The sequence below is a fragment of the Lepisma saccharinum genome, chromosome 6 (assembly GCF_977018435.1).
Source record: "Lepisma saccharinum chromosome 6, izLepSacc3.1, whole genome shotgun sequence".
NCBI classification, from domain to species: Eukaryota; Metazoa; Arthropoda; class Insecta; order Zygentoma; family Lepismatidae; genus Lepisma; species Lepisma saccharinum.
Window position 1 is genome coordinate 75,959,120 of NC_139234.1, and position 27,132 is coordinate 75,986,251.

Genomic DNA, 27,132 nt, shown 5'->3' on the forward strand with positions numbered 1-27,132 from the left:
CCATTTGCAACAGAATCTGAAAGCGTATACCATTCTTCACACAATCGAATCCGTCCAGTATATCTTCCAACAGCATGTCGTGTAGTGGGCAATTACAAGAAGATGGAAGGACACAGTTCGCTAAAGAGGCACTTTTTTGCCTCTGTAATCTGGGTGTGCCTGCTTACGTCATTCTGCCTTATTTCTTCTACATCGCCTGCGTGAACTGAAATAAAAAGATGTTATCAAAGCAAGCGTCAGTAACAGGAGCATTGCTTTATTTGACACACACTACTCAAGATTAACATCTTTCAGGGGAACATAGGTGAAGACGGTTTTGGATTAAATGGCTCTAAGCAATACATACCCTTGTTTGCAAATCACAAATTCTAGCATATCAAGTTTGTCATTGGGGATTCATCTTCACAAGCAAGAAGATGATGGTAATTTTGATTTGAAGCGTGCTTTTCCTGCCACAATTGTTAAATCGCGGCGAAGTGTGTGGTTGGAGGAATTGGATGAATAGGCAATCACAGAGAACCCTAGCAATAGAATGCTTGTGGTTATGTAGAAAGTCGAGAACTTGACGCCCCGCCATACTTACTGAGTACGTACATACCAGTGTGCAGTAATTGTAACATGTAACATACTAACGGTTGTTAAAGTAAATAAAATGTTCAATGAGATCTCCAATGACTTTTCTTACTGTATTATTATCATTTTACCAACTGGGACGACGTTTACAAACAATGAAGTCAATGGCGGCTTGTAACCACACATTCGCAATTATTTCGAAAACAGCTCGTTTGCGAACCCATGTTTACTGAGACTTTCTTGCTTCTATGATCGTGTACTTTACTGTGTCAGTTTGGGCCATTACTTATGATACACCCTGTATACCCCATATTTCTCACAATAACTATATGCCACCGTGTGACCAAAAGAGTTGAGTGAATTTCTTGCGAATAACTGACAAAGTCCGAAGCGACGTTAAATAAAAGAAAGTGTATGGTCTTTTTTATATCCTCCAATTGCTTTAATTACAAGTTTTCTGTCATCTGAACAATAAGGCTTTCCTCCAAAATTTACACCTCCCAAGTGATTGCTTTCGCTATTGTGAAACATTCTATTCTCGTGTGAGTTCTTCCCGATGGTGCAGTGGTAGCGTCGTAGAATTGTAATCAAGGGGTCACGTGTTCGATTCCCGTTGGAGGCACCTAGTGTTTCGGATTCAACTTTAAGCTGTAGTTCCAGTCCCGATTAGCCTATCTGTGCGTAAAGTTGACTTAAAGCAACAATTCAATTCATGACAAATTGACAAAATATATTCCCCTGTGTGACTTCTGCTTTTGAAACATTTCTAAGCTCGCAATACGACGGGAGAAAATTAATTTCTCACAACCAGTTACAACGAACTTTTTGATTGCATCAAATTTAATAATCCTCCAATGGCAAGTCAAGTGCGTTGGCCTTCCGTATTAATGAAACCTGGAAGGACCTGTAAATCTGGAGTTCATGACGGATTGACACTTGAAAGAGGATCAGGTAGGAGAATATTGTCTGAAGTTTAGCCTCAAGGGAGTTGGAGACCTTAGGGAAGAGTAAATAGGGTTTTCTATTTCCTAACAGGAGATTCCATGTGTATTTGTCGCAGTTTACATTGTAGAATTTTGCTACAGGGGATCCAGATATTGAAATTGTATCTTTCTTGTTCAACGGGGCAAGTTCGTGACATTGTAAGTAGAAATCAAGAAGGGAAGGGTTGAGTACACTTCACAGTAGCTGGAATGTACGCGCAGAGAAGAAAATGTATGAAATATTCTTGAATGATATCATGAAACCCAAACATGTATTACATGCACATTAAGAATTGATCAACTGCTCTGTTGCTGAATTCGGTTTTAGAGTTCAAGAAAAAATGTGTTAAAATGTACTACATAAAGAGGAGAATATGATGTGAAATAATTTTAAAAATATGGCGAGAGAACGAGCGAGAGGAAGAAGAGAAGAAAACAGAGGTAAAAAGGATGATAGGGAAATAAAGAAGAAAAGAGAGAGAGATGGGAGAGAGATGGGAGAGAAATGGGAAACTCCGAGGAGTGACAAGCGGGGAGAAACGAAGAGAAACAGATAGAGATAGGAGAGAAACAAAAATAAGACAAACTAAAATCTGAGAAAGAAAATGAGGAGAGACAGAAAATAGTGGATAGAAACAAATAAGATAAAGGAATAGTAGGGAAAGAGAAGGAGAAGAAGGGAGGCAAAAGTAGTGGAGTGAAAGAGAGAGAGAAAGAAACAAGGGTGACAAAGGAAAAGCAGAGAAAGAAAAAAGAGAAGGAGAGACAGAGAATAGTAGAGAGAAACAAAGATAAGACAAAAGAAAAGCAGGAGAAAAGAAAGAGAAGAGGGGAGGCAAAAGTAGTGGAGTGAAAGAGAGAAAGAAACCAAAAGTTGACAAAGGAAAAGCAGAGAAAGAAAAAGGGAAGGAGAGACAGAAAATAATGGAGAGAAATAGAAAGAGAGAAAGAAACAGAGGGAAGAGAAAGGGGAGAAAAGAAGCAGAAAGTAGTACAGTGAAAAAGGAGATAGAAACAAAAGGAAGACAAGGGAATAGTAAAAAAAGAGAAAGGAGAAGACAAGCAAAATATATAAGAGGGAGATAAACAAAAAGAAGACATAGGAAAAGCGGAGAAAGAAAAAAAAGCGAATAGAAACAGAAAATATTGGAAAGGGAAAGAGATGCTAAAGATCAAGATGATCCCACCTCTAGGATAATTTTGCGAAGGCATGAATTTTCTTCATGTCGATCCACACAGGCATCTTCCTAACTTTCACCAAAGTGGGCAAAGCGCCCCCAGCCCAATTTAGGAATTTCCACTTCGAGCACTGGGAGCAGAGTAAGATATGACATCTTGTTCTTCAGTCATAAAAACTCACATTTTACCTTAGTTATTAATATCTTTTTTACAAATCACAAAATTGAAAAAGTGAATTAAAAATACCTTGACGTTGTTCTCATGTTCAGACCCAAGTTCACTACTTAAATTAAAACTGGATTCGACTTCCTTCCTTTCCATAAACATCTTTCGCTCTGTTGATGAATAGTTATTTGTCTTTTTGTACTTTTTTTTTCACAATGTACAGATTACACTTACTCTGCTGTCTTTCATGACACCTCTCATCCATGTGTTTACTATACAAAATCACCAATCGGATTATGTGAAGTCTTCGTAATACATATATCAGAGGGGCAAGTGCCTCCTCCGGGCCCCCTCTGCGGTCACCCTTGTCATTAATGAGAAAAGCAGGGAAAATACAGTCAGTTTTCCGAAAATTGAAATTCGTTTTTGGTATTTTTTAATTTATGTTGTTCAAATGTAACAAAAACTATCTCACTTCATAGTAGCTGGAGTGACAAATCACAAAAATCATTTACGTCATTAAATCACATGGATTTAATCACATCGACTGGAGACTTTGCAGTGCCTCGGGCTCGATTGTAAATGCATATAGATCTACATATATATATATATATGTATATATATATGTATATATATATATATATATAGATAGATAGATATCGGTTTCGATCTCGAATTGAGGGAAGTTAAAAACAAGATGATTAAAAACATCAAAGGCTACCAATAAGAATGAGTGAAAGCGTTACTTTTAAAGATGACAACTGCTAAATGTATATTCGTTTAAAAAATATCTTGGTGTGTTTGTATTTTCCTTTACTACACACAAAATCAGGATACATTAGTAATATAGAATAACGGTACTTGTCTGATAAGGCCCGAATACCTCTCACTCGTTTATTTACTTAATTTTAGCATTGATACTTACATATTCTGCTTTGCGGAAGATTCTTTAAGGTGAAGGTATGCCTTTTTCCATACAATAGTGTCAACTTTTCATATTACAAGTCATTATTTGTCTTCCTTGTTATGCTTGGGTAACAGACAATATGGCGTGCAGTCGTGCTTGTGTTTTGTCGATTTGGAGTGGTTATGCAGTGTTTCAACCTTCTTAACCGAAAAATACCTACCTTCGTGTCATCATAAACCATTGACGGATAGCCCCAAAAACCATCCACGATAGCCCCAAAAACCATCCACGATAGCCCCACGAACCATTGACGGATAGCCCCAAAAACCATTCACGATAGCCCCGAAAACCATTCACGATAGCCCCAAAAACCATTCACGATAGCCCCACGGACCATTTCCGGGAAGGTTAGGTTAGGTTAGGTTAGGTTAGGTAAGCATAGTTAAAATATGCTTAAATTGTAAATTTCCCTTATTTACGTTGGTTTTCTTACATTTTTGCCTAATTGCGACTATGGGATGAATGATGAGAACATGAAATTTGTGAAAGTGCACTCAGAAAGGATCATCCACACTCAGACCCGTGAGCATTCCTACAAAAGTTGTTTATTTTTGTAAGATGAATAGAAAAAAAATATATATTAGGTTTCCATTTTAAAAAAAAATTGTGTGACCTTTAAAATGGCCGCCTACTAAAATGGCATTCCCCCCCCCCCTTAAAGCCGATTAACTTTTACTTGAAACATTTTTTCGAAAACGCTTAGCTTGTAAGATATTTTGTCGAGTTATGAACGTAAATGGTCTACCCTGTATATAGAGGGTGATTCAAAATTTTTTAACACTACATGGGAAATAATGTACCGTCTACGTTTATTGTAACACCCATGTTTGCACACTAAACATACTGTATAACACACTAAACATGAATAAATTCGTGTCATTGCAGCAAAGTTTCTTCCTTTAAGCAAATTTTCAATTTCCCATATAGTGTTAACATTTTTTTGAATCACCCTGTATAATACATACAATAAGACTTCACATACTGCTGCCTTGGCAACTTCCAAAAGTTGCAGGTTCGAGTCTCGAAGTAATTGCTCTTTTCATTAGTGCCCCTTCAACAGCCGACGATTTTCAGTTATATTTCTCTTTCCCCCCGCAAGAAATACTGCATGCAATAGAAATTGTGAACAATGACCTTAAACAAATAAGTACTTGGTCTGCACACCATGGCTTCCATCTAAACCCGACTAAAACCCAGTGTATTCTTGTAGGTTCCCCTAGAATTTTGAGCAAAATAGATAAATCTAGCCTCCCTAGACTCAACGTAAATGATATTCATCTGCCCTTCTCCACTACTGTTAAGAATCTGGGTGTGATACTCAACCAACATCTCACCTGGGCAGAGCAAGTTAACTCTGTATCTAGAAGAACTTTCGGTGCATTGCATTCACTCTATTGGCTCAAAAACTTCCTCCCTGAACGCATAAAAATTAAACTGGTCCAGTCTCTTGTATTTCCCATTGTTGACTATTGCGACATTGCTTTCTTGGATGTCAATCACGAGCAAGCTAAACGACTGCAGCGAATTCAAAATACCTGCATTCGTTTCGTTTTCGATCTAAAATATTCAGAGCATTTGACATCGTACTTTGCGAAGGTCGAGTGGCTTAAATTAAGTGATAAACGTAATTTTCATAAGTTAATTTTACTGTACAAAATCCTCCAAATAAAAGACCCGCAATATCTCTATAACCGATTTCAACATCTTTCCGACTTTCACAGCCGCAACACCAGATCGCGCGAGAGGTTTCTGCTCTCCATTCCACTCCACAAATCCAACTTTTATGCAAAGTCTTTTACTGTTACCTCAGCAGGCCTTTGGAACAAGTTGCCACCTGAAATTCATGTCTCTTCCTCAATTGTGACGTTCGAAAAATTGTTAAAGTTACAAATATTATATAATGAAAATTAAATGTTTGACTTCCCTAATAAAGGGGGGGGGGGGTGCAGAGAATGATAGAAGGACGTAAGCCACAAAAATGATTTAACGTAGAGGTAAAGGTGGTATTATGAGCCATTCATATAGGCTATTATGAGCCCCCCCAATATCTGTTCATGGAGTGGCTTCAGCCTGGTGGCGATGATTTGAACTGCTAATTTAGTAACGCCTTTTGCCGCCAGAGAGTTCTCGTTCAGTTGCAGCTGATAGTTTATGAGTGAACGTGTTCTTTTTGTTTTCTCGATCTGAAAAACTTTGAAAGGTAAGTGTTTTGCTTTTAATTGCAGTACTTATTCATTTAAACTCATCCTAGTGCATTATTGCATTGGATAAAGCATGTTTAAAAGATTGTTTTTGTGTAGATACTATGTAATTTTGCAAGTAACAAAGATTCGTTATGCGTGTTTCAATTCCAATATGGCGAGGGTTGTAAAATGAGCCTCCATCGTGCTTGGTATATGAGCCCCCAAATTTTAAGGGGCTCATATTATATACACTACAGGAGTGTTTTCAACTTTGTCTTTTCAGATGCCACGAAAAGTGCTAGGTCCAAAAAACAAGACCAAAAGAAAAAACTGGAATACTGAAGATATGGTTAAGGCGATCAAGGCTGTAAGAAACAAAGATATGGGATTGAAAAAGGCATCAAAAATGTTTCTTGTTCCAAGACCTACTCTTCAAAGACTTGTTCGAGTTGACAAATCACCGGAAGAAGCCGCTTTAACAAAATTAGGGAGAAAACCTATAATGGGCGAGGAGCTGGAAAGTGAATTAGTCGAGTATTTACTTATCATGGAAAGTAAATGCTATGGTCTTACCAGACAAGATGTTCGCAGAGTAGCTTACCAACTGTGTGAAAGAAATGGAATTAATCATCCATTCACAGAAGAGGGGTTAGCTGGTAGAGCATGAGTGCAGGGGGAACTTTTGTACCTCCTATCTTAATTTTTTCCAGGAAAAATATGTCTGAGCTTCTCATGAAAGGCGCTCCACCGGGGGCAATTGGTAGATGTCATCCGTCCGGTTGGATACAAGCAAATATTTTCACAGACTGGCTAACGCACTTTATTGACAAAACTAAACGCTCAAAAAATGACCCTGTGCTCCTTATTCTAGATGGCCACAACTCCCACACCAAAAACATTGACATTGTGAATCTTGCTCGAGAAAATGGCATATCCATTGTAAGTTTACTAGTGTTGCCCACGAGACGAGACTTTGGCCTGTCTCGTCTCATGAAAATGCTGTCACGTCTCGAAAATATTCGTTTGTCTCGGGACACATGGTCAATCTCGTCTCGTCTCGAATTTTTAAAAGCCTGTCCCGTCTCGTCCCGTGGACAACACTAAAGTTTACCCCCACACACATCGCATAAACTGCAGCCTCTTGACAAAACATTTCTTGGCGCTTTGAAACATCACTACAGTGAAAACATACGTAAGTGGATGCTTCACAGTGAGAGACCTGTTGGACCCTATGATATTGCCGAACTATTGGGAAAGGCTTATTTGACTTGCCAGACCGGATCCATTGCTGTGAATGGGTTTCAGGTTACAGGATTATATCCGTGTAACCGGAATGTTTTTTCTGCTGTGGACTTTGCACCTTCCTCTCAAGAGGTACTGGATTTGGACACCCTGCGAAAAGGCAAAGGGAAAATACCTAAATCCTCCAACAATGCAGTAAGAGGACAAAACACAGGTACCGAAACTCCACAAGAAGATAATCAAAATGCATCTGCGACTAAAAGTGTAGAATCAAACGGCGCTGGAACTGCAAGTTCACCAGTTTTGGAGAATGTGCAAGTAACAAGATTCCAACCAGCTGCTGAAGATTTGGCATGGGCAGGGTCTTCCGGTCTGTGTAAAGATAAGGAGAAGAAGATTCCCGGACACACTGTGTCTCCAAAAGATATCTGGTCTGTTCCCGAACCAAAGAGGAAAGTGACTAACAAAGGTCCTAAACCCTCCAAGGCAGCTTTGATTACATCGTCTCCGTACAAAGATGCTCTGTTGGCTACTGGAGAAAAAAGAAAGAAGTCAGACTCAGCTGAAGGGAAGAGACAACTGAAGGATAAATAGAAAAGAGATGATCAACAGCCTACTGAAGAAACAGAACCTAAAACAAAGCATGCAGTGAAACCGAAGCTTCATCAAGATTCAGATAAGGAATACTGTGAATCAGATATCGATTCTGGGGAATCTGTCTTAGAAACACCAATCGGAATGGAATATCCCGGTGATGAAGAAGCAGTTTGTCTGTTCTGCGAGGGTCTATTTTCGGATGATAACCGAGGAGAACTGTGGGTGCAATGTCTCATCTGTGAAATGTGGGCACACAACGACTGCGCTGGATGCGAGAAGGATATTTACATTTGCGACTTTTGTAAATAGACATTACAAAAAAACAAAATAAAACTTTTTAAATGGTTTCTTAATGACCCTTTCCATTGGTTTTGTAATGATTTTTTCAATGATTTTGTTAAGAACTCTTTTATGATATTTCACATCATAATTTTTTTTAAGGTTTTGTAATGAATAAAATGTTGTTTGTATGACTTAATTTGTCATATACTTTTCTAAACCAGTTATTCTATTATTTTTTCCTAGGGGCTCATATTACCAGCACAAAACTTTTTTTTTCCACAAAATGACTTGTTTTGTATTTTATTTTTTTCATATCCTTAAAGTTTCTCAAATTGGTTTATATTTTAACAATAGTTGTATGAAATGTTGTAGTTAAAGTTATCATAAGAATCTGAACAAAAAGGTTAAAAATCTAATTTTAAAAAATACAAAACAAAATGGGGGCTCATAATACCACCTTTACCTCTAATAGTTAATATGAATTATCGTCAAAGTATACCGTTTTGGACTGTGTTTTAAGTATGTGTAATATTGGACTGTGCTTAAATAAGTGTAGTGTTATGTATTTGCTTGTACGTACAAAACCTGGTGGAACTCAAAACAGAAGTAGCAAATTCCTAGGGGCAAGGGGGGGGGGAGACAATTCACGTTCCACTTTATTTGAAGAGACCAAACTGCCATTCGTAATCTGCTCAGGGATCTCTCAGTCACGTACTTCCTGTTCTTGCTGTTAGCAGAAACTTGAATCTAGGTTTATTTAACGAGTGCAAAAATATTTCTCAAAATTTCTTCAGGATCAAAAATAAGTTAGAAAAATATAGCCCCATTTTTTAGGGCGCAAAATGACCATATTGTCTCTTATTGATGAGTGGAAGGCAAGTTGCCCCCCCCCCCGTTCCGACGTCCCTGTCCACACTTCAATGAATCGCTCTGTTCTATATTGTAGCTGGTCACTTTGTAGTTAATACTGTGTACGTACAAGGGGCATACAAAAAGTAAAGAGCAACATTTCCTCTCAATTACAATGATGTATTGAGAAACCAAGTACATAATTTTAATCTACAGTATTTTGTTCAATTTTCATCATAATCTCCATTTCTTCGTACATATTTTCCCCACCGTTCCAAACTGCTGAAGAAAATGACGCACTTCCTTCTGAATTGCTTCCATTGTCTCAACAATGCTGGTTGATTGATTGATTTGCTTTATTTTACTTCGCTTTTTGTGCCACTTTTGCTAATTTGCGAAGTTGGGGATGAGTGATGATATGATGAAATTGATGAATGGACACTCAGAAACATCCATGCCCACTGCATTGCACAGGCCAGGATTCAAACCCGGGACCCCTGGCGTCGTAGCGCGATGTCCGAACAACTCTGCAACAATGTTGGCCTCGCATATGATCCTTCGAATCTGTTGGTGCCAGATGAGGGATGTAGGAGGGGTGTTGAAGACCTTCCCACCTCATTTTGTCAATTTCTTCCGATTTGAAATGATCTGAGTGGGGCCGATTACAGTCGTGCTGGAGGATGATCTTTCTTCCAGGACGTTTATCGTGCAATGCACGACGGGGCTTGTGCACTGTATGATGTACAGTGTCCGGTCAATTTCTCTAGGCCTCTCCTTGTGCTTATTGCATTCAGTTGATGCTGTTCGAGGGCGGCTGCTTCGAGACGGATCTTGGATGTACGTGTTCACATCTTTAAAATGTTTCACACATCTTCTATCACTGCTAACATCATTCACACATTTTCATAGGCAAGTTAAAGTCTCTGGTGAATTTCTGGAGCGAGAATTTCAATAATTCAATAATAGCACGCTGACGAAACGAAATAACATTGTCCGCCATTTTGTTACGAGTTACAAATGCCGCCACCTACCACACAAAATTCATTCTTCTGCTGTTACCAGATTTGAATGCAAAAAATTATATGCTCATTACTTGTGGTATGGCCCTCGTATTATATCCTTTTAAACGGTTGAGTTTCGGCTTTCATATGCAATTTGTGAAGGAGCTCTGTGCAACTTATAAAGTAAAAATAATAATATTTTCTGCGTGATTACTGTTTGAGGAGAGAGAGGGGGGAGAGAAAGAAGGAGAGAGAGCCTAGCTGAAAAAATTTCCAATTGGTTCCGATAGCCAATATGAGTTTTTAGACACTCTATCGGAACCGATTGGTCTATCGGAACCGATTAGTCAAAGTAATGAATTGGTTTCTATTCGCGATTAAAATTAACCGATATGCCATCTGGTGGGACATTCAGGAACTAGTCTAGGTAGGATACGTTGTGTTAAGTCGTTTAAAGCATGGCGAATATGCGAAAGAGTAAGGTCTAATGTTCAGTTTTGTTTGTGCTCTAAATCGTTTTATGGGTCAGAACAAATGAAAAGTTTCCATGTATTTCCACCCCGTGGAATCAACAAAATGAAATTTGTTAATAAATCAGTAGAACGTAATTGATTGACATGGGGATAACACTGTAATTCGGCAAGGAAATTACGAAGAATGCACGAGTCTGCTCACATTATTTTTCGAGAGATAAATATACATTACCACCATGAAAGTAAAGTTTTAAATTGCACTTTATAAATAAAGCTTTTTTCCCCCCGAAAAGTCATGAAGCGCTTACCCAATGCGTCCATGTATTATGTATGTGTGAAATTTGGAACAGGTGCAAGTCGATTAAGAGAGAAGATGAAAATAGTTTGAGAAAGAATTAATGTCAAATGTAACCAGGAAATGAAAATAGACATGCTAATGTTGCTGTTTCATTCAGTACGATGTCCTTTTTCAGTGAGGATAGACTGGTCATGGAATCGTGAATATTTATTAAACCAGCAACTCTTTCGAGAAAGAACTGCAATGAGATGTTCGCAATTTTCTCCTGTCCCAGCTTTTCAAGTAGAGATCAATTTCAATTCCTTTATTTTCAAATTATTTCCGAGAACCCCAGTTACAACATGAAGTGCAGATGATACAGCACTGCTTTGAAGAACCAGTGCGTGTACATTAGTTTCGTCTGCGTTTTCCGTGTTATTTTTTGCCTATCATAATTAAATGCTTCGTTCTCAACACAGCTTCACCTTCGTTAGAGTTTCTGGAATTCACATCGCATTCGCAATATTTAAAATGTCGCGTAATTTAAACGTTTTCTACCATACCAACCATGACAACACGCTGCTATTTCGTACTAGGCTACTGCTGAATGTAAACAAAGATTTATCCTACATAGAGCGGCCATATTGGAAGCGACACTAGCGCTCAGGTGGTAATTTTAATCTCGAATTGGAAAGTATTTTCTTGCTTTCAATATATTGTTCTTGAAAATTCTTATCTATTCGCGATTAAAATTATCCGATATGCCATCTAGTGAGATTTTTGGTCGGGACGGGATCGGGAATTTTTTTAATCCCGACATTCGGGACGGGAAATACTCTCCATTTTCCGACAAAGTCGTAAAATTTTCGGGACGGGAAATGATCGAAATTTCCCGATGCTCTGAAAATCTCGAATTCTACACGTAATTTTCACTTTGTGATTATTTTATCATTTCTGCAATAAAAACTAACAATTTGCGACAAGTTCCAGAAATTTACAATGCAGAAAACATCGAAAATTAACGACTTTTTAAAATGGCCATTCGGTATTTCCCGACTGCTCGGGATCCCGAAAAGTGGGTAAGTCATTTCCTGAAATCGGGATCGGACGTAAATTTTTTTCGGGATCCCGCACACCCCTATATACAACTGTAAATGCAAAGGAGAAATCATATAAAACAACAAAAATAAATTTCTGGTAAAGCATGTGAAATGTGTAACGTAGAAAAATTTTCACATACAATTTCTTAAAAAATATATGAACACGTTAACTCTGTAGCTTCATTGTGATTAACACACTTATAGAAAATCGAAAAATATGCTGTTTCAGTTATAAATTGACATGTTGTTCTTCCTTCATACATGCGAAAACAGCAACAAATTAGGTTAAACAAAGAATATGACACATAGCACTTGAAAAAGTTATAAAGAAACAAAACACTGTCGAGGTTGACTTAGTTGATCAAAAGATTGCTCATTTTTCCAATTGCATTACATACACCCTGGCATGGGGACCCTGACCTCTACCAGGCGCGTCCCTCGGGTGGCGGATGAGGGATCCCACCAGATATGGTGGGGTGGTCCGAATATAGAATAAGGACCCGTGGACCAACAGGGAGCCCAGTACCTGGGGGCTTAATACTGGGCTACCCTCTCTCTAGGGGTTAAAATATAGAGAGCCGGCCCGGAGGGCGAAGACCAACGGTTCCAGAGGCGGAAGAGGATCATAGAGAAAATCCCAACAGCAATGGAAGAAGAAGAGTTACGACCTTAGTGGCCAATATGAGCCACTAAGAAGCGGATTGGATATCTCCGTCAAATATCCAAAACCAACTGCTGCCTTGCAGGGTTATGGGAGCACCAAAGGTTATGGGAGAAAACCCTGAAAATAAAAATCAGCCTGGTCGTTGGGCTAATCCCCCACACCAGACTAAAACTAGCGGATTCAGAGAAATAAAGGTAGCCTCGGAAAGGAAGGATTTAGTAGAAGACGACAAGCAAGGAAATGGAATATCCGAATTGGAACTTGGAATATTAAAACAATTAATGGAAAAGAAGTGGAGATTGTAGGAGAAATGGAAAAGTATAAACTAGCAGTACTAGGAGTAAGTGAAGTAAGGAAGAAAGGCAGTCGTATAATGGGCCTTGAAAGAGGATATGTGCTGACATATGCTGGAGTAGGTAGAGGAAGAAGAGCTAAGGAGGGAGTTGGAATAATAGTTAATGTGCAAATGGAAGAAAGGGTGGAATCATGGGAAACAGTGAATTCAAGGATAATAGTAGTTAGACTGAAAATGGAAGAAAGAATAGCAATAATACAAGTTTATGCCCCGACAAATGATCAGGACATATTGGAGAAAGAAGTTTTCTATACTCAATTACAAAGAGTAGTGAATAAAGAGAATGAAGAGAATAGGAAGGTAATATTGATGGGAGATCTTAATGGTAGAACTGGAAACAATAGGATAAGGTCACATGGTTGTATGGGACCATATGGAGGGGAAAGTGTGATAAATGAAAATGGACAAAGATTAATAGAATTCTGTGTAGAGAACCAATTGCTGCAAGGAAACTCCTTTTTCCAGCATAAGAAAATTCATAAAATCACTTATGAAGCTGAGGGAAGGGAGGCAAAGAGTATAATAGACTACATAATTTACGCAAGAGCACTTCGATATGCCTTTATGGATGTAAAGGTAATTCGAGGTGCTGAATTGAGTACTGACCACAGACTGCTAATAGCTATAACAAGATTTAAGAGGAATAATAGAGAAAGAGATAGGAAGTTTGAAAAGATACAAGTAAAGCAGCTGGCTAAGGAAGAGAAGAGAAATCAGTATAAGGAACTAGTAGAAGAAAAATTGAATGAATTGGAAATAAGAGGAATGGAAATTGACAGTATGCGGGAAAAATTTAAGGAAGTGATACTGTATACAGCAATTTAAGTATGTGGCAAAGTTAGGGTGAATACAAAAAGGAAAAGAACTAATTGGTGGACGGATGAAGTAAAAAGGAAAGTGAAAGAGAAAATGAAAGCATGGAAGAATTACCTAGAATTAAGATCAGAGGAACATAGGTTAATATATGTGCAAAAAAGAAATGAGAGTAAATTGGCTGTAGAGGAGGCAAAGCGAAAATCATGGAAGAAGTTTGGAAATGATATTGAACAAAGTTTTGTAGAACATAGAAAGCAGTTCTGGAATATGGTCAAAAGCCTGAAAGGAAAATGGGGAAAAGCAGCAAGAGCTATAAGAAATAAGGAAAATGTACTAGTCATAGGAATGGAGAATGTGATGGAGGAATGGAGAAAATACTATGAAGAAAAGTTCAAGGATAGAACAAATGAGCAAGAACAAGATGAGGAGCAGGACCAGGAACAGGAACAGGAGGAGGATGAGAGAATAAGAAACAGAGAAGAGGAGGAGCATGTAGAAGAAGATATGATGATAACAGAGAATGAAGTGAGAGAAGCAATTAAACTGATACGAATTGGGAAAGCAGCAGGATGGGATGGAATAGCACCAGAACTTATAAAATATGGAGGACCAAGAATGGCTGAAATACTACTGAATATATTAAGGGAAGTATGGAGAACTAAGACTATACCAGAAGAGTGGAAAAGGAACATAATTGTGCCAGTACACAAGAAAGGGAGTAATAAGGAATGTGATAATTATAGAGCAATATGTCTATCATCGGTGCTATATAAGATGTATATGAATATATTGGAAAGGAGGCTGAGAAAAATCATAGAGGGAAAACTTGAAGAGGAACAAGCTGGATTTAGACCTGGGAGACAGACTCAAGATCACATTTTTATATTAAGAACAATGATGGGGAAAATGCTGGACAAAAATAAAAGAATATACTTAGCATTTCTAGACTTGAAAGCGGCATTTGACTCTGTACCTAGAAAATATCTATGGGAGGCATTAGAAAGTAAGGAAGTACCTAAGGAACGTATTAAAGCAATAAGAACTGTATATAAGGATGTAAAAGGAATAGTAAGAATAGAAGGAAACGAGTCTAAGGAATTTCAAATAGGAAAAGGAATTAAACAGGGAGATAGTCTCAGTCCTTTACTTTTCATTAATGTAATGGATGAAATAACTAAAATTTGCAAAAGAAGAACCCCAAGAGTACAAACAGGATATTGGAATATGAGAGTAGTACAACTGCAAGTACTGCTATATGCTGATGATATAGTCTTAATTGCTAGCAGTGAAGAGAATTTACAGAGGAGCGTAATAGAATGGGGAGGAGAACTTGCGAGAAAAGGGATGAAGATTAATATTAAGAAAAGTAAAGTTATGCAGGTGGCAAAAGGAGAAAAAGATCATGAAATAGCAGTTAGATATGGAAACGAGAACTTGGAAGAAGTAGATGAATATGAATATTTAGGAACCATCATAACAAGTGATGGTAGGTGTGATGAAGAAATCCTAAATAGGAAAAGAAAATCAAATACAGTATATTATCAGTTCAGTAAAACAATATTGGGAAAGAAAGAAGTGGCAGTAAAGACAAAAATGCAGTTATACAAATCAGTGGTCCCTACATTAACATATGGAATGGAAAGTTTACCACTTCAAGATAAACATCTGAGTAAAATTCAGGCTAGTGAAATGAAATACCTGAGAAGAGCTGTTAATAAGACTAGGAGAGATAAAGTGAGGAATGAAAGAGTAAGAAGAGAAGTGGAACAGGAGTCGCTAGAGAAAACAATTGAAAAGAGACAGCTAAAGTGGTGGGGACATGTATTTAGAATGAATGAAGACAAAAAGGTAAAGCAAATTCTAGAAGTAAAGGTGCAAGGTAGGAGAGGTAAAGGAAGACCAAGGATAATGTTTGAAGACAGAATGGAAAAGATTGGAAGAGAAAGGAATAAGACAATAAATATGATGAAGGGAATGATGAGAAACAGACAGGAATGGAGGAGATGGATCGAGGCAACCAACCCTACGCTATGATGGCAGAAGGGGACTAGAGGAAGGAAGTAAGCATTACATACACATAAGAATAACCATGGAAATTTCATATTGCAAGAACAAGAACTAATATGAACATTTATTCCAAGTACTAGCTTCTTTAAGGTTGAGTTTGTTCTTAAGAAAGAGTTCTTCATAGGTATTTATTAAGATAAATCTGACTTCAGTAGTATGCATTAGAATTCTAAATCACAGGAAATGTGGTGTCAAGAATCAAAGTAGGCCTACCTATGCTTTGAGTCAATAAATGAATTGATAACATATTGATTCTACAATAGTATATACAAACTTACAATTGGATACAATTTACCAATTGGAAATTGTCTTGATTTCCCATCCCAACGATTGGTTTCAGTTGAGATTCCGATTGAAACCAATAGACGGTGTTAAAGGCGGAGCTACTGCGGAGCATGCGCACTCGTCTGGCTCCCCTGGAACATCCGGTTACGCTTACGCTGCTATGGACGATAATATGAAACGGCAAAGTGGAGATTATTTTACAAGGAAATAGCGTGTCAGCTGCATAGCATATGGCTGCACAGTTCGATCGGGAACAAATTTATTGAGACAAGTATCACTTCGCAGGTTTCCGAAGGACGTAGAGAGACGAAACCTGTGGATACAAACAGAACGAAAAAAGGATTTGTACGACTTGCATTTTGTTACAAGCATGTTGATCGCTTATCTGCGTATTGTGTTGTGGTGAAAAGAACGGCTCTTAGTAAGGTTTCAAACCGAAGCGACACGCGACAGCAGTGGTTCACACCGAAGTGACAAGCGACACAGGCCCATTTAGTCTATAAATAAGCATGGGAAATCAATTCTCAGGCGGCACATTCCCATTGCGAATCTGAGCGACACGTGCAGCTTGTCGCGTTCCTTCGGTCCGATACATTTCGTTTATCACTGAGGATTCACTTTCAAGGGACACGGAGATTACACACCGAAGCGACAAGCAACGGCCCCTTATTCTAAAGGAAACAATCCACCTTGCATACGAGTACAACAGACCGAGGCGACACGATGCATAGTACTAAGAAAACAGACCAGTCCAAGCGACACGTGCATTTTCTCGTGGTGAATTGGTTCGAAAGGAAGCTTTCAGACTGAAGCGATACATGTCTCTTGGAAACCAACATTAAAAAAATAAACAACACCTTCCGAATTAAAGCGACACGACAAATTGCAGGTGTCGCTTCTCGTTTTCATGTCGCTCGGACTGGGCCGTTTTATCGATACTGTGTATTTTGTTGCTCCGGCCTGTTATTTGCGCAAGCGTGGTGAATGGTTTGCTTTAGATCGAATGCTTCTATGCGAAATCTCGATATCGCTTGTCGCTTCAGTGTAAAACTCCCTTGTTGTTTGAAGTAAATTCGTGCAAGTGAAAGTGGCATGCCATGTCATAGGTTCTCCCTAAATCCCTCAGGCGGAAAGGAGAAGTTGAAATCACACACATTTACTAGCATTTGTATGTGTCATTACTTCTGCAGATTTGTTGGCAAATATTCACTTAAGCATACTTTATAATATAATAATATCACTAGTTTTATAGAATTCTCTTTCACTCACTTTTCCATTTACAAAATAATTGAGATACGTAGTGGTAGTATGCTATACAACTGGGCTGGCGGCCACAAAGACACGCCATGTTTTAATAATCTGCTCTGCAGTTGATCATCCGACGAATTCTTGACGTCTACTCCTTCATAGTAGAACTCAGAGGCGTGGCGTGTATGTAGCCGGTGTTACCTCAGGTAACAGCAAAATGTAAAGAATTAAAAAGTTGTTTCAATAAAATGACAACATTGCAGTGGCGTCTCGTGGTCTCAAATTTGGCCGGGGCTTATTTTTTAAAGAATTTAAAATATAATGACAATTCACATGAATTATAAAAAATAGGTATTTTTTCTTCTAGACTACAAAACTGGACTTACTTTTTTGAAAGAATTTAAAATGTAATGACAAATTACATGAATTACAAAAAAACGGGTATTTATCTTCTAAACTACAAAACTGGACTTATTTTTTTAAATAATTTAAAATATAATGACAATTCACATGATTACAAAAGAAACAGGTATTGTTGTGAAACATACCTTTCTACGAACGTTGACTCCTGTTCTGCTCAGCAAATTTTGTTATTACTTTTTCGTTGAAGCCCTCTATGTTTGAAATGTATTCTATCTTTATTGTAAGCAAGTGCCAAGGCATTTGGTCTGTCTTGTCCCATAGCATTTCTTAAGCAGGTTTTAATACGCTTCAATGTGCTGAAACATCGTTTAAATTCAGCTGTTGCCACTGGAGTTATTAAATCTATGTTTGTCATTTTTACTGTTTTTGAAAAGGTACCCTCTAAATAATTTTAAATAAAAAATGAATGCAATCTACTGATAGAGTTTATGTTTTTCAACTCTTCACCACAATAAAGAACACGAAGTTACCTCTTCTATGAAGGGATAATAAATCTGGGAAGATGCCTCTGTTTAAAGATTGTTCTCTTTCATTATGTCCTCGTAGAGCAAGTTCATGTCGACCACAGAATTTTAAGCAAATTGCCTATTTTTCCGGACAAATTCATTGTGTCTTGTAATTGACAGCCTATGTCCTTCATCAATTTGTGTTCGAACATCAACCCTGCCAAACTCACTCAAACATAGTGAATGAAAGCCACCAATACACTACAAAACAACACGCGAGATCGAACGCGACGCAACGGAAGTAGCCCCGAATTAGCACTCAAATCCATTGCACTCTCCCCTCCTCTCTCTGCTAGCATGTGACCTTCACTGTAGCGTAGGTGGGTGTAGGCCACGCCTTCCTTTGCGACGTGCCCCGGAAAACGATAATTGACATCAATGCCGCTAGGAGCGCTGTCGTATCCATTGCAACAGACGATGAATTTACGTGGGTAAAAATCGCCTTTTAAAAGACTGTGTGATAGTTATGCGTTATGGTGATTGATAATTACGTGAATACGTCTGTTTTTCTTTAGGGGCTAAGCCCCGGAAGCCCCAAGGGACGAGACGCCACTGCAACATTGTTAAATACGTTAATGAACAACGTTTCCGTCGAGTAGATATTGCCTAGGACATTTTTTCTGCAGCCGACAGAAGCGAAGAGGGAGGCCGTTCCGCTACCCTGAAGAGGCAACAAGGGAGAAGAGGGCGCCAGTGCAAGGAAATAGCGGGGAAGGACTTTATGGGGTTATTCATATGCCTGTTAAGGGGCCCTGTTGCCGTTCAGACCTACCGGGGCAGCCAGTGTTGTCACATCGGATTGGCAGAAAAGAGCTAAATCCCTCCTAAAATAGGAATACAATTTCTGTGAAGCAACTAGAGGTAGACTGGAAAGCCATGGCTGGATTTAACTACAACTGAGACCAGTTAGGTAATAGACGAAAATATAGTTCCTTGGTGTGATTCGTGATTTGGACAAACCTTGCTCCAAAATACTAAGTTGGCAACAGTAGTACGTATACAGCTGGGCTTCCTTTCCACAAAGGAGCGGAGTTCTGTCGTCTGCTCAGTGCTCACCACGGAAACGTCAAACTGACCCGAGAAAAGTGTGGTTCTTCTTCTTCCCCTTCGCAGCTCATTTCAAAGAAACGGAGACAGATGAAGAATTGACAAAGGTCTACCACTATTCATTGGATTTTTGTGTTAACTGTCTCGTGAGTGGTAGTTCTTTCTATGAGTGATTGTGGCTAAATCACTGTGCTGATTCCAAAACAAGAACGAAATGAACAAATATCTAGCTCGACGACATGATTTCTTTACCGAAATGGGGGGGGGGGGGTGTAATAACGTCTAGCAGGCATAATTGTCATACTGATTGATAGCCGGTAACACTTTTTAAAAGTCACGTCACGCCACTGGTAGAACTTTAACAAATACCTTTCTTAACTATCGTCGCACAATTGATGAAAAACAAGCGCTCATTTCTTACTTCGTAAGCCGGTGAATCTGTACTGGAAACAACGGAAACTGGCCTAAACCGGAAGTTCCGGGGGGACCGGGCAAGATCTCACCAATGTTCATGTTTACATTTTTAATCTGATGAAATGAAACGAAAGCCATTACTTTACACGAATATTATTTTAATTATTTAATGGTAGGATCCATATATAAATTTAAGTCGAGGTCACCACATATCGGTATGCCCAGGCACCCTTGGAACCCCCCCGTGCGCACGCCTATGGCCTGGATACGCCTTCGTTCCTGGATGCAATTTATTTTATCCGTTGTCTCTTGTTGTATCGTTGTATTACTAATTATAATTAATTTAATTTACTTTAAAATAGAAGTACGTTCACAGGCGGTGCTTTCTTGCAACCGTGGAGTTAAAAGAAAAACTACCATTTTCCTGCTCCTACGTGTTCCCGCGCACGGGGCAGCTCGAGCTAGGCGAAAATCGGATAGATCTTGGCGATGCTCAGCTGTTCCCCCGTCGGAGAAGAGCCCATCCAATGTTTGGATTGCGATTAATACATTTTGGGCTACAGAGTTACATTTATTTTTAGTTTTTTCTTTTGTTCATCGTAACCCTGTGAACACATAAGAAGATGCATATAATGAGAAGAGGAAGGTAATTTGTGTTGTCCTATGCAACTGTTCCTTCAAATATAGGTAAGCTTTACCATAGTATTGGAAGTGCGTCTTTGAAAATTGAAGTTTCATCTCTGTACATTGAAACCTATTTTGATAGAGCATATGCTCAAGAGAAAAAAGATGTAAAACGGAACAGAAATGTAAAACGCCAACATTAATTGCAGCTCTGGACAGCTTCCTAGTATATTGAGGTTTTAAGTCAACTCTGTAAAATGTTAGTAGATGATTTTCGGTTGTATTGAACTGTCAATTCAGCCGGCCTTTAATTTTTGGACATTTACTTGTTATCATTTCTACCTGTTCCTAACATATCTGAAATAGCAATTTGAGGTTATTAGAATATAATGTGTAGAATTAAGTTTATAAAAGTAAGAATACGAGTAATTGAAATGAAAAATAAAATAAGCCATATTAAAATTTAGACACCAATACTTCTCAATGTGCTATATTTCTAAAAATACTTGCAAACGATGGGGTTTTGTTACAAATATCAGCCCCAGGACATCATAAATATCATGAAGTGAATCGTAATTCATTTACGTTACATAGTCTAGAAGTGTAATTACCTTAATCATCACCTGAATCATGTGCATTTTTTGGTAACAGTTCCGATTGTTTTATGATTTTTTTAAAATTCTCCTAGCAGGAAGACTAATTATCGTAGAATTTTGGCAATCATTGTCACACAATATTTGAACCTTCCTTAAAGTAATGAGCACTGTATAGACTTCGAAAAAAATATATGGCCCAAGTTCCTTTTGTTTTATTGTGATTTCATCATGCTACGAATTAAATTTTTACATGGCTCGATATCGATGTATGTCTGTTAACACATACTGCGGAGTTTTAGCGATTACTTAAGGTTTTGTTCAATATATGCTTTCATGGTTAGGTTAGGTTCCCTTAGCATTTAAATAAAGTCCCTAAATGCATTCTACTAAGGTTCTGATTTACTTCTACATTTATTCTCACGCCTATACGATATTTACTGTCCTTTGTCGACTGAGAATATCTTGTCCATGAGAAGTGCGCAACATAATTTTCAAGTTGTTTTTTTCAACATAAATAACTTTTTTCGAGTCCAAACAGTGCTCATTACTTTAAGGAAGGTTCAAATTTCGTGTGTCAATGATTTCCAAAATTCTACGATAATTAGTCTGTGTGCTAGGAGAAATCATAAAACAATCCGTTACCGTTCCTTGTAGTTACTAGACAACGTAAAACACGTTTTTTTTTGTTATGGAAGTCATCATGAACAAATATGGCAGTGGATGCCTTTCGGCGCCATTAGCACACAGCTTCAAATTTCCTTGCTCTGGGCTGAAGATGCCGAAAGGCACCCACTGATACTTTTGTTTTTATCTACATTCTCAACATACAATTCTGAGGGAGTTGTTAAAATTTATGATTTATTATGTTATACAAATAATTGCTTTCGTTTTTAGAGATAAAAATTTTACATACTTATTACTTGTACATACAGCAAACAAAATATTGGTACATCAAAACTTCTACATATTCTTTGCATGACATACAGACATTATTTTCAAATCATTACTTTATTTGTTTGTGATAATTATAAAAACATGGATGCAAACACAGTCCAGGAGTACCAGGGCAGATTACACAGTTGTAAATAGTGTCGGTTCTCTTTCCATTTTTTTTTGCATTCCCGACATTTCTTTCACAGTGTTCTTCCCTTTGGTAGATGATCTGATTTTCTTGAAGGAGTTGGAAGAACTTCCGGTCTGGCTGATTTGAAGGACAGCAAGTGTCTAATTATAACCAATCTGAAATCATATAGGTTCATTATTTTGTTTACAGTGTATTTGTTGTGGAGATGGAAAGCATTTAGAACCATAAGCTGTACGTAGTGGACAAACAGTTTTTTATACCACCTTATGGTCTTGCGATCACTTGGGTAGTACGCCATCATTTGGTCCTGTCTCTCTACTTCCGACATGTAGCAATTGTACTGTACAATCGGAATTGGTTTCATGTGTTTTTCATTTCTTTTATTTATGATCTCAACTAATTCATTGGAAATTCTGTAGATATATAAAGCACTTCTCTTTTATCGCGCTACTTGCGGATCATGATGCCTCCATCAGAGTATTTCCCTGTGCTTTCCCCATTTTTGAGTTTCGCTCGTGTGTCTGTCTGTGGGTTGTTTTTTTCTGTTAGCCCTAAGGGTACCTGTGGAATATGTTTTTTCTCCATAAGAACCTGGGATAGGTCAAGACTGTTGTAGAAGTTGTCCATGTAGAGGGAATGTCCATTGTATAATTTTTCCTCCATGAGATGCAGGACTACTTTATTGGAGTGACCCTTTCCACCTAGTTCATCATATGCACCACTGTATACAAAAGTCTTTAGTACAAGGCCATCAGGTTCTGTTATTACATATATTTTAATACCATATTTATGTCTTTTACCTTTTATGTACTGCCTAAAGAAAAGCCTACCACGCCACAGAAGCATTGCTTTGTCTAAGCTGAGCTCCTTTCCTGGATAGTATACTGAGTGCATCTTATTGTTAAAATGGTCTACCACTGATCTTATTTTGTATAAACGATCATCAGGTTCAGGCTCATCAGAAGGAGGATTTCTGCAGAAATGTAAACAGCGCAATATGATCAAAAATCTGTCTCGGCTCATAAATTGAGGTAAAACAACTCAAGAATAAGGTATCAACTTTCCAATAGTCCTGTAAATGAGGCATAGCGACTGTCCCAGTATGTAGAAGAAGACCTAAAAATACTTTTAGTTCTTCCACAGTCAAGTCCCTCCACATTGAAATACGTGAATTAACCTTCATACCTTCTGAAAGAAATCTCTCTTCAGCGTAGTTGTTTGTATATCTGACAATTTCCTCAAGAAACAAATCATCAAGCAATAATTGGAAATAATCACATGGGCTATTGTTACCAGACAGAGGAACTAGAAGCACATTACCTTTAGTAAAATGAATTAGCCTTAGACGTGAAGGATCATCAGTCCAAATGGTCGTGTCTGCTTCGTTTGAATAGGCATCACTGACACCTTCTGTTGCAGATTCACTTTCTGATGAGCCATGCTCACTATCAACACACAAAACACCATCATTTTCAGTCATTTCACTTTCATAACTAGAATGTTGAAATAAATCACTTGAACCTACAGATATATTATCCAGTTCACTAATCGTCATGCTCTCGATATCAATATTTTTAGCCCTTGATGAAGTAAGAGGCCGATTCATTTCCCTGCATCTTTCACGATTCATTTTCTGCAGTACTTCGCAACGAATGCAACATTGAACTAAATCTAAACTTCATCTACCTCCACATGCAGTACGACAATGGCTGCAGTAAAACTGGCAGCCTGATTTCCCGCCAAAATCAACTCTGCACGAAGCGAACCCGAAGTGCCAATCGCCGTTTTTTCTTCTTTTTCGATTAATTTCAGCAACAGTACAGCAAGTTCCAACGAGGATGGTGGCAGTGGCCACTGAAATTAATCGAAAAAGAAGAAAAAACAGCTTCACAGATAAAAGTGAGTACTAGTTTCTCCGTATTTATACAATCTTCATAAAAAAGAAAAGAAATTCCTTGCGAAATCGAGGGTGTAGGATGTGACCACGGATCCAAACTGCGCTAACCTTACTGACGTCGCATTATGTGTTAACAGAAGTAAATCGAAATCGAACCATGTTAAAATTGCATTCGTAGCATGATGAAATTGCAATAAAACAAAAGGAACTTAAGCCTTTTTGTTGTAGATCATTACCTTACAAGTTTATAAAAGCAACCCTTAACTTGAGCTGTACCACTGTCCACCCTAGATTAACAGTTTTTTTTATAACTTTTAACTGTAAAGAACTTAACAGCATCTAGGGGAGAGACCAAGCACTGCTGAAAGATATTTATTTGGAGGCAAAACAAACTTACTGCTATAGTGAATTAACAAAATGATATTTTATCAAAAAGTATGTGGTTGAAACAGTTCTAAACAACACACCAATTGGGTGATTTTGTACCATATTTTCCTCTGTAGAGTGCTAAGTCTTCCCCAAGTGATGTGTTGCTTACAATTGTTTGAACCACCAGCAATTTTGTGCTGAGAGCTAGAAGCAGAGGTGGTTATTACTGTATTGATGGTGGCATGAATGCCTCTACCATAGAGTATCATGATAATCTCACATAACAACTCAATGGAAATGTGTGAAACATGCCAAAATTCGTTTGAAAAGTAGAGGTTTTATTTTTAAGTTGAAAAAAGGGGGCTGTTAACCCACTGTACCTCATCGAGAAATGTGTTGATTTTTTTTAAACAACAGATGGCAATGTAATTACGTAATTAGTTCCAGCATGCGGAAAACACATATAATATAGATAAAAGAACACATTGGAATATGCTATCAACTCCAAACCTAACCTAACAACGTAAGTTTATAGCTGCTGTTGTGGAATATCATGCTATATTAACTGGCTCGAATCCTTTGGGCTGTTCTACTTCATGGTAAGGTAAGATACACTTTATTTCACAATGACACATTTCCACTTGCTTAAAACAACAAAAAATTCATAAACCATGCAAGCAATTTACTTTCTCGAGGGGACACAGAGGGTTCAGGGTAATAAAAAAACAGTACTTGTGGCAAGATTTTCTACTGGGTGTAGGTTGCAAAATTGTATTCCTAAATTTTAGGTAACTGGAAGTGTGTTTTCAGAGCTTAAAAATTGTTAAATACATGCAGGGCGCTTGCAAGGCCCTTATATTTTGAAAAATTGAAAATATGGACACCTTCCATACCTCTTAAAAGTTCTACATTAAAACCAACATGATTAGTAGTATTGCATAATTATGAACCCTTCCTCATCAACATACATAGGATTTCCAATGAATCTTCGGTGAGATTTGGCAGCATGTTCAGGACGAGACAAACTTTTATTTACTTTTTGCCACTTCATGCCTTATTTTGGTGCTACTAGTCGTATAATATTTTATCCTCTTTGTATGTAGCCAAGCCATGCACTACAAATTCCTCAGTGTTACTGACATTTTTTCTATCAAATACCACATTAGAGAATTAGTACTCTATGAAAATGGAATCATGATAGCAGAAATGCTGACTGAATGAAACCTCTTAGATATATCCTTTCACCCAAATTTGTGCATTGTAGCATATTGTATTTAATGCCGTTGCATTTAAGGGGAGGAGTGACAGTTTTACACCAGTTGTACATTTATTTCAATATCATCGGAATGAACACTGCTACTAAAAAGAAACCGAACAATGTGTGATATATTTAATTTCTCCCCGTGTTGCAAGTCGAAGTGCTTTTTTGAGTTGATCATTAAGCGAGATACAATGTGTAAAAAATATGATTAATACATGTTTACAGAATCTCATGTATTCCATATGGAGAATCAACTTCAATTTATGACTAATCGAATGGGAGTTCCAACTTTTCTATGCCACTGGATGTTTGATATTTCCAGAGAGAACAAAGAAAATAATTCTCCCATAAGCACATTGTATTTCTCCGGTGCACAACTTCTCTCCGCAGCAGAAGCATACGCAGGATTTCATCAAGGGTGGTGTTATTTCGAAAACTTTCTACAAATTCACATCACCATTGTTTTATTATACTTTAATTAATTAATAATAATAATAAATTAATTAATAATTCTTATAATTAATTAGTTTAATTACTACTAATAATTACTACTAAAGCAGCTGCTATTTATGAAAGAAATAGAACAAAATTACATTTCTTTTGTTTCTTTGTTACAAAATAATTGTCTAGTCAACGGTTTTTTGTATATGATAAGTGTGACATTTTAAGTTGAAGAAAATCCATAAAAATAAGCAAATATATTAAATTTATTGAAATAATCAAAATAAGAAAATCATTCCAGGAGCCGCGCTGGTCTAGTCTGACAACCTCGTGGGAGATCCGGGTTCGATTCCCGGAATTGGTTGGAATTTATCCAGCCTTGTCTCTGCACCCAGCCTTATAGCAATGGGTACCTGAGAGCAACCCTGGGGGATGAAGGCTGCCGGAGCATGGTGCTGATCACATCACCTGCAAAATAGTTCGAGATCGAGACTCTTTGGGGCCCACCACACCACTACGTGTGCCTTCATGGCACGGAGCTATATGCACGGGGGAATTTACATTACCTTTACCTATGGAACTCACCCAGGATGATGATGAAGGCTGAGAATACATGTTGCTAAATTCCAGTGAGTCTATGTTCTCATTGAAAAGTAAGTTTATAGACATTCCAACACATTTATCAGTTCTAGGTGATTCACAAAGCACTTCTTCAACATTATTTAATGATGTGGACGTAGACTCAGCATCACTTGAGAGTTCACAAGGGGATGTGAAATCAGTACCGGGAAGAACGTTTGCAATAAGGTCGGCACACTGCGACGAAGCAAGGAATTTTCACCATTCTAGTGAGAGTCACTGTGCGAGTTTTTGCAAAAAAAAATTGCAAAATTGAAGTTTGCAGCCGCTTAGATTGTGTTTAGAATGTTGTGTTTTTCTTCATTCTGCATGGGAATAATAATTCAAATTATTATTATTATGACTGTCGCAGATCTTTGACTGTGATAAATTAGCCATTTTTATTTTTTTTCTACAGCATTTTCCATAATATTTCAAAAGCTCAAGGGTGGGGGGTTTAAACCCGGTAACCTCCCCCCCCTTTGCGTACGCCACTGCAGCAGTGTTGCCAAACCTGAGGTGTACAATAGAGCTAAATTTCAACTT

At 37.9% G+C, this 27,132-nt stretch overlaps 1 protein-coding gene across 3 annotated transcripts in view; it reads left to right on the forward strand.

The window, feature by feature from the left end:
• LOC145988888 (CUE domain-containing protein 1) overlaps positions 1-27,132 on the forward strand; it is a 258,232-nt gene that overhangs the window by 129,794 nt on the left and 101,306 nt on the right. For 2 of the 3 annotated variants that reach the window (XM_083124174.1, XM_083124171.1), the window contains exon 1: positions 20,193-20,383. The exons of the other annotated variant lie outside the window; for it this stretch is intronic. The gene's annotated coding sequence lies outside the window, so the exon portion shown is untranslated. Of the gene's footprint in view, positions 1-20,192; positions 20,384-27,132 lie in introns of those variants that run through there. 3 annotated transcript variants of the gene reach the window in all.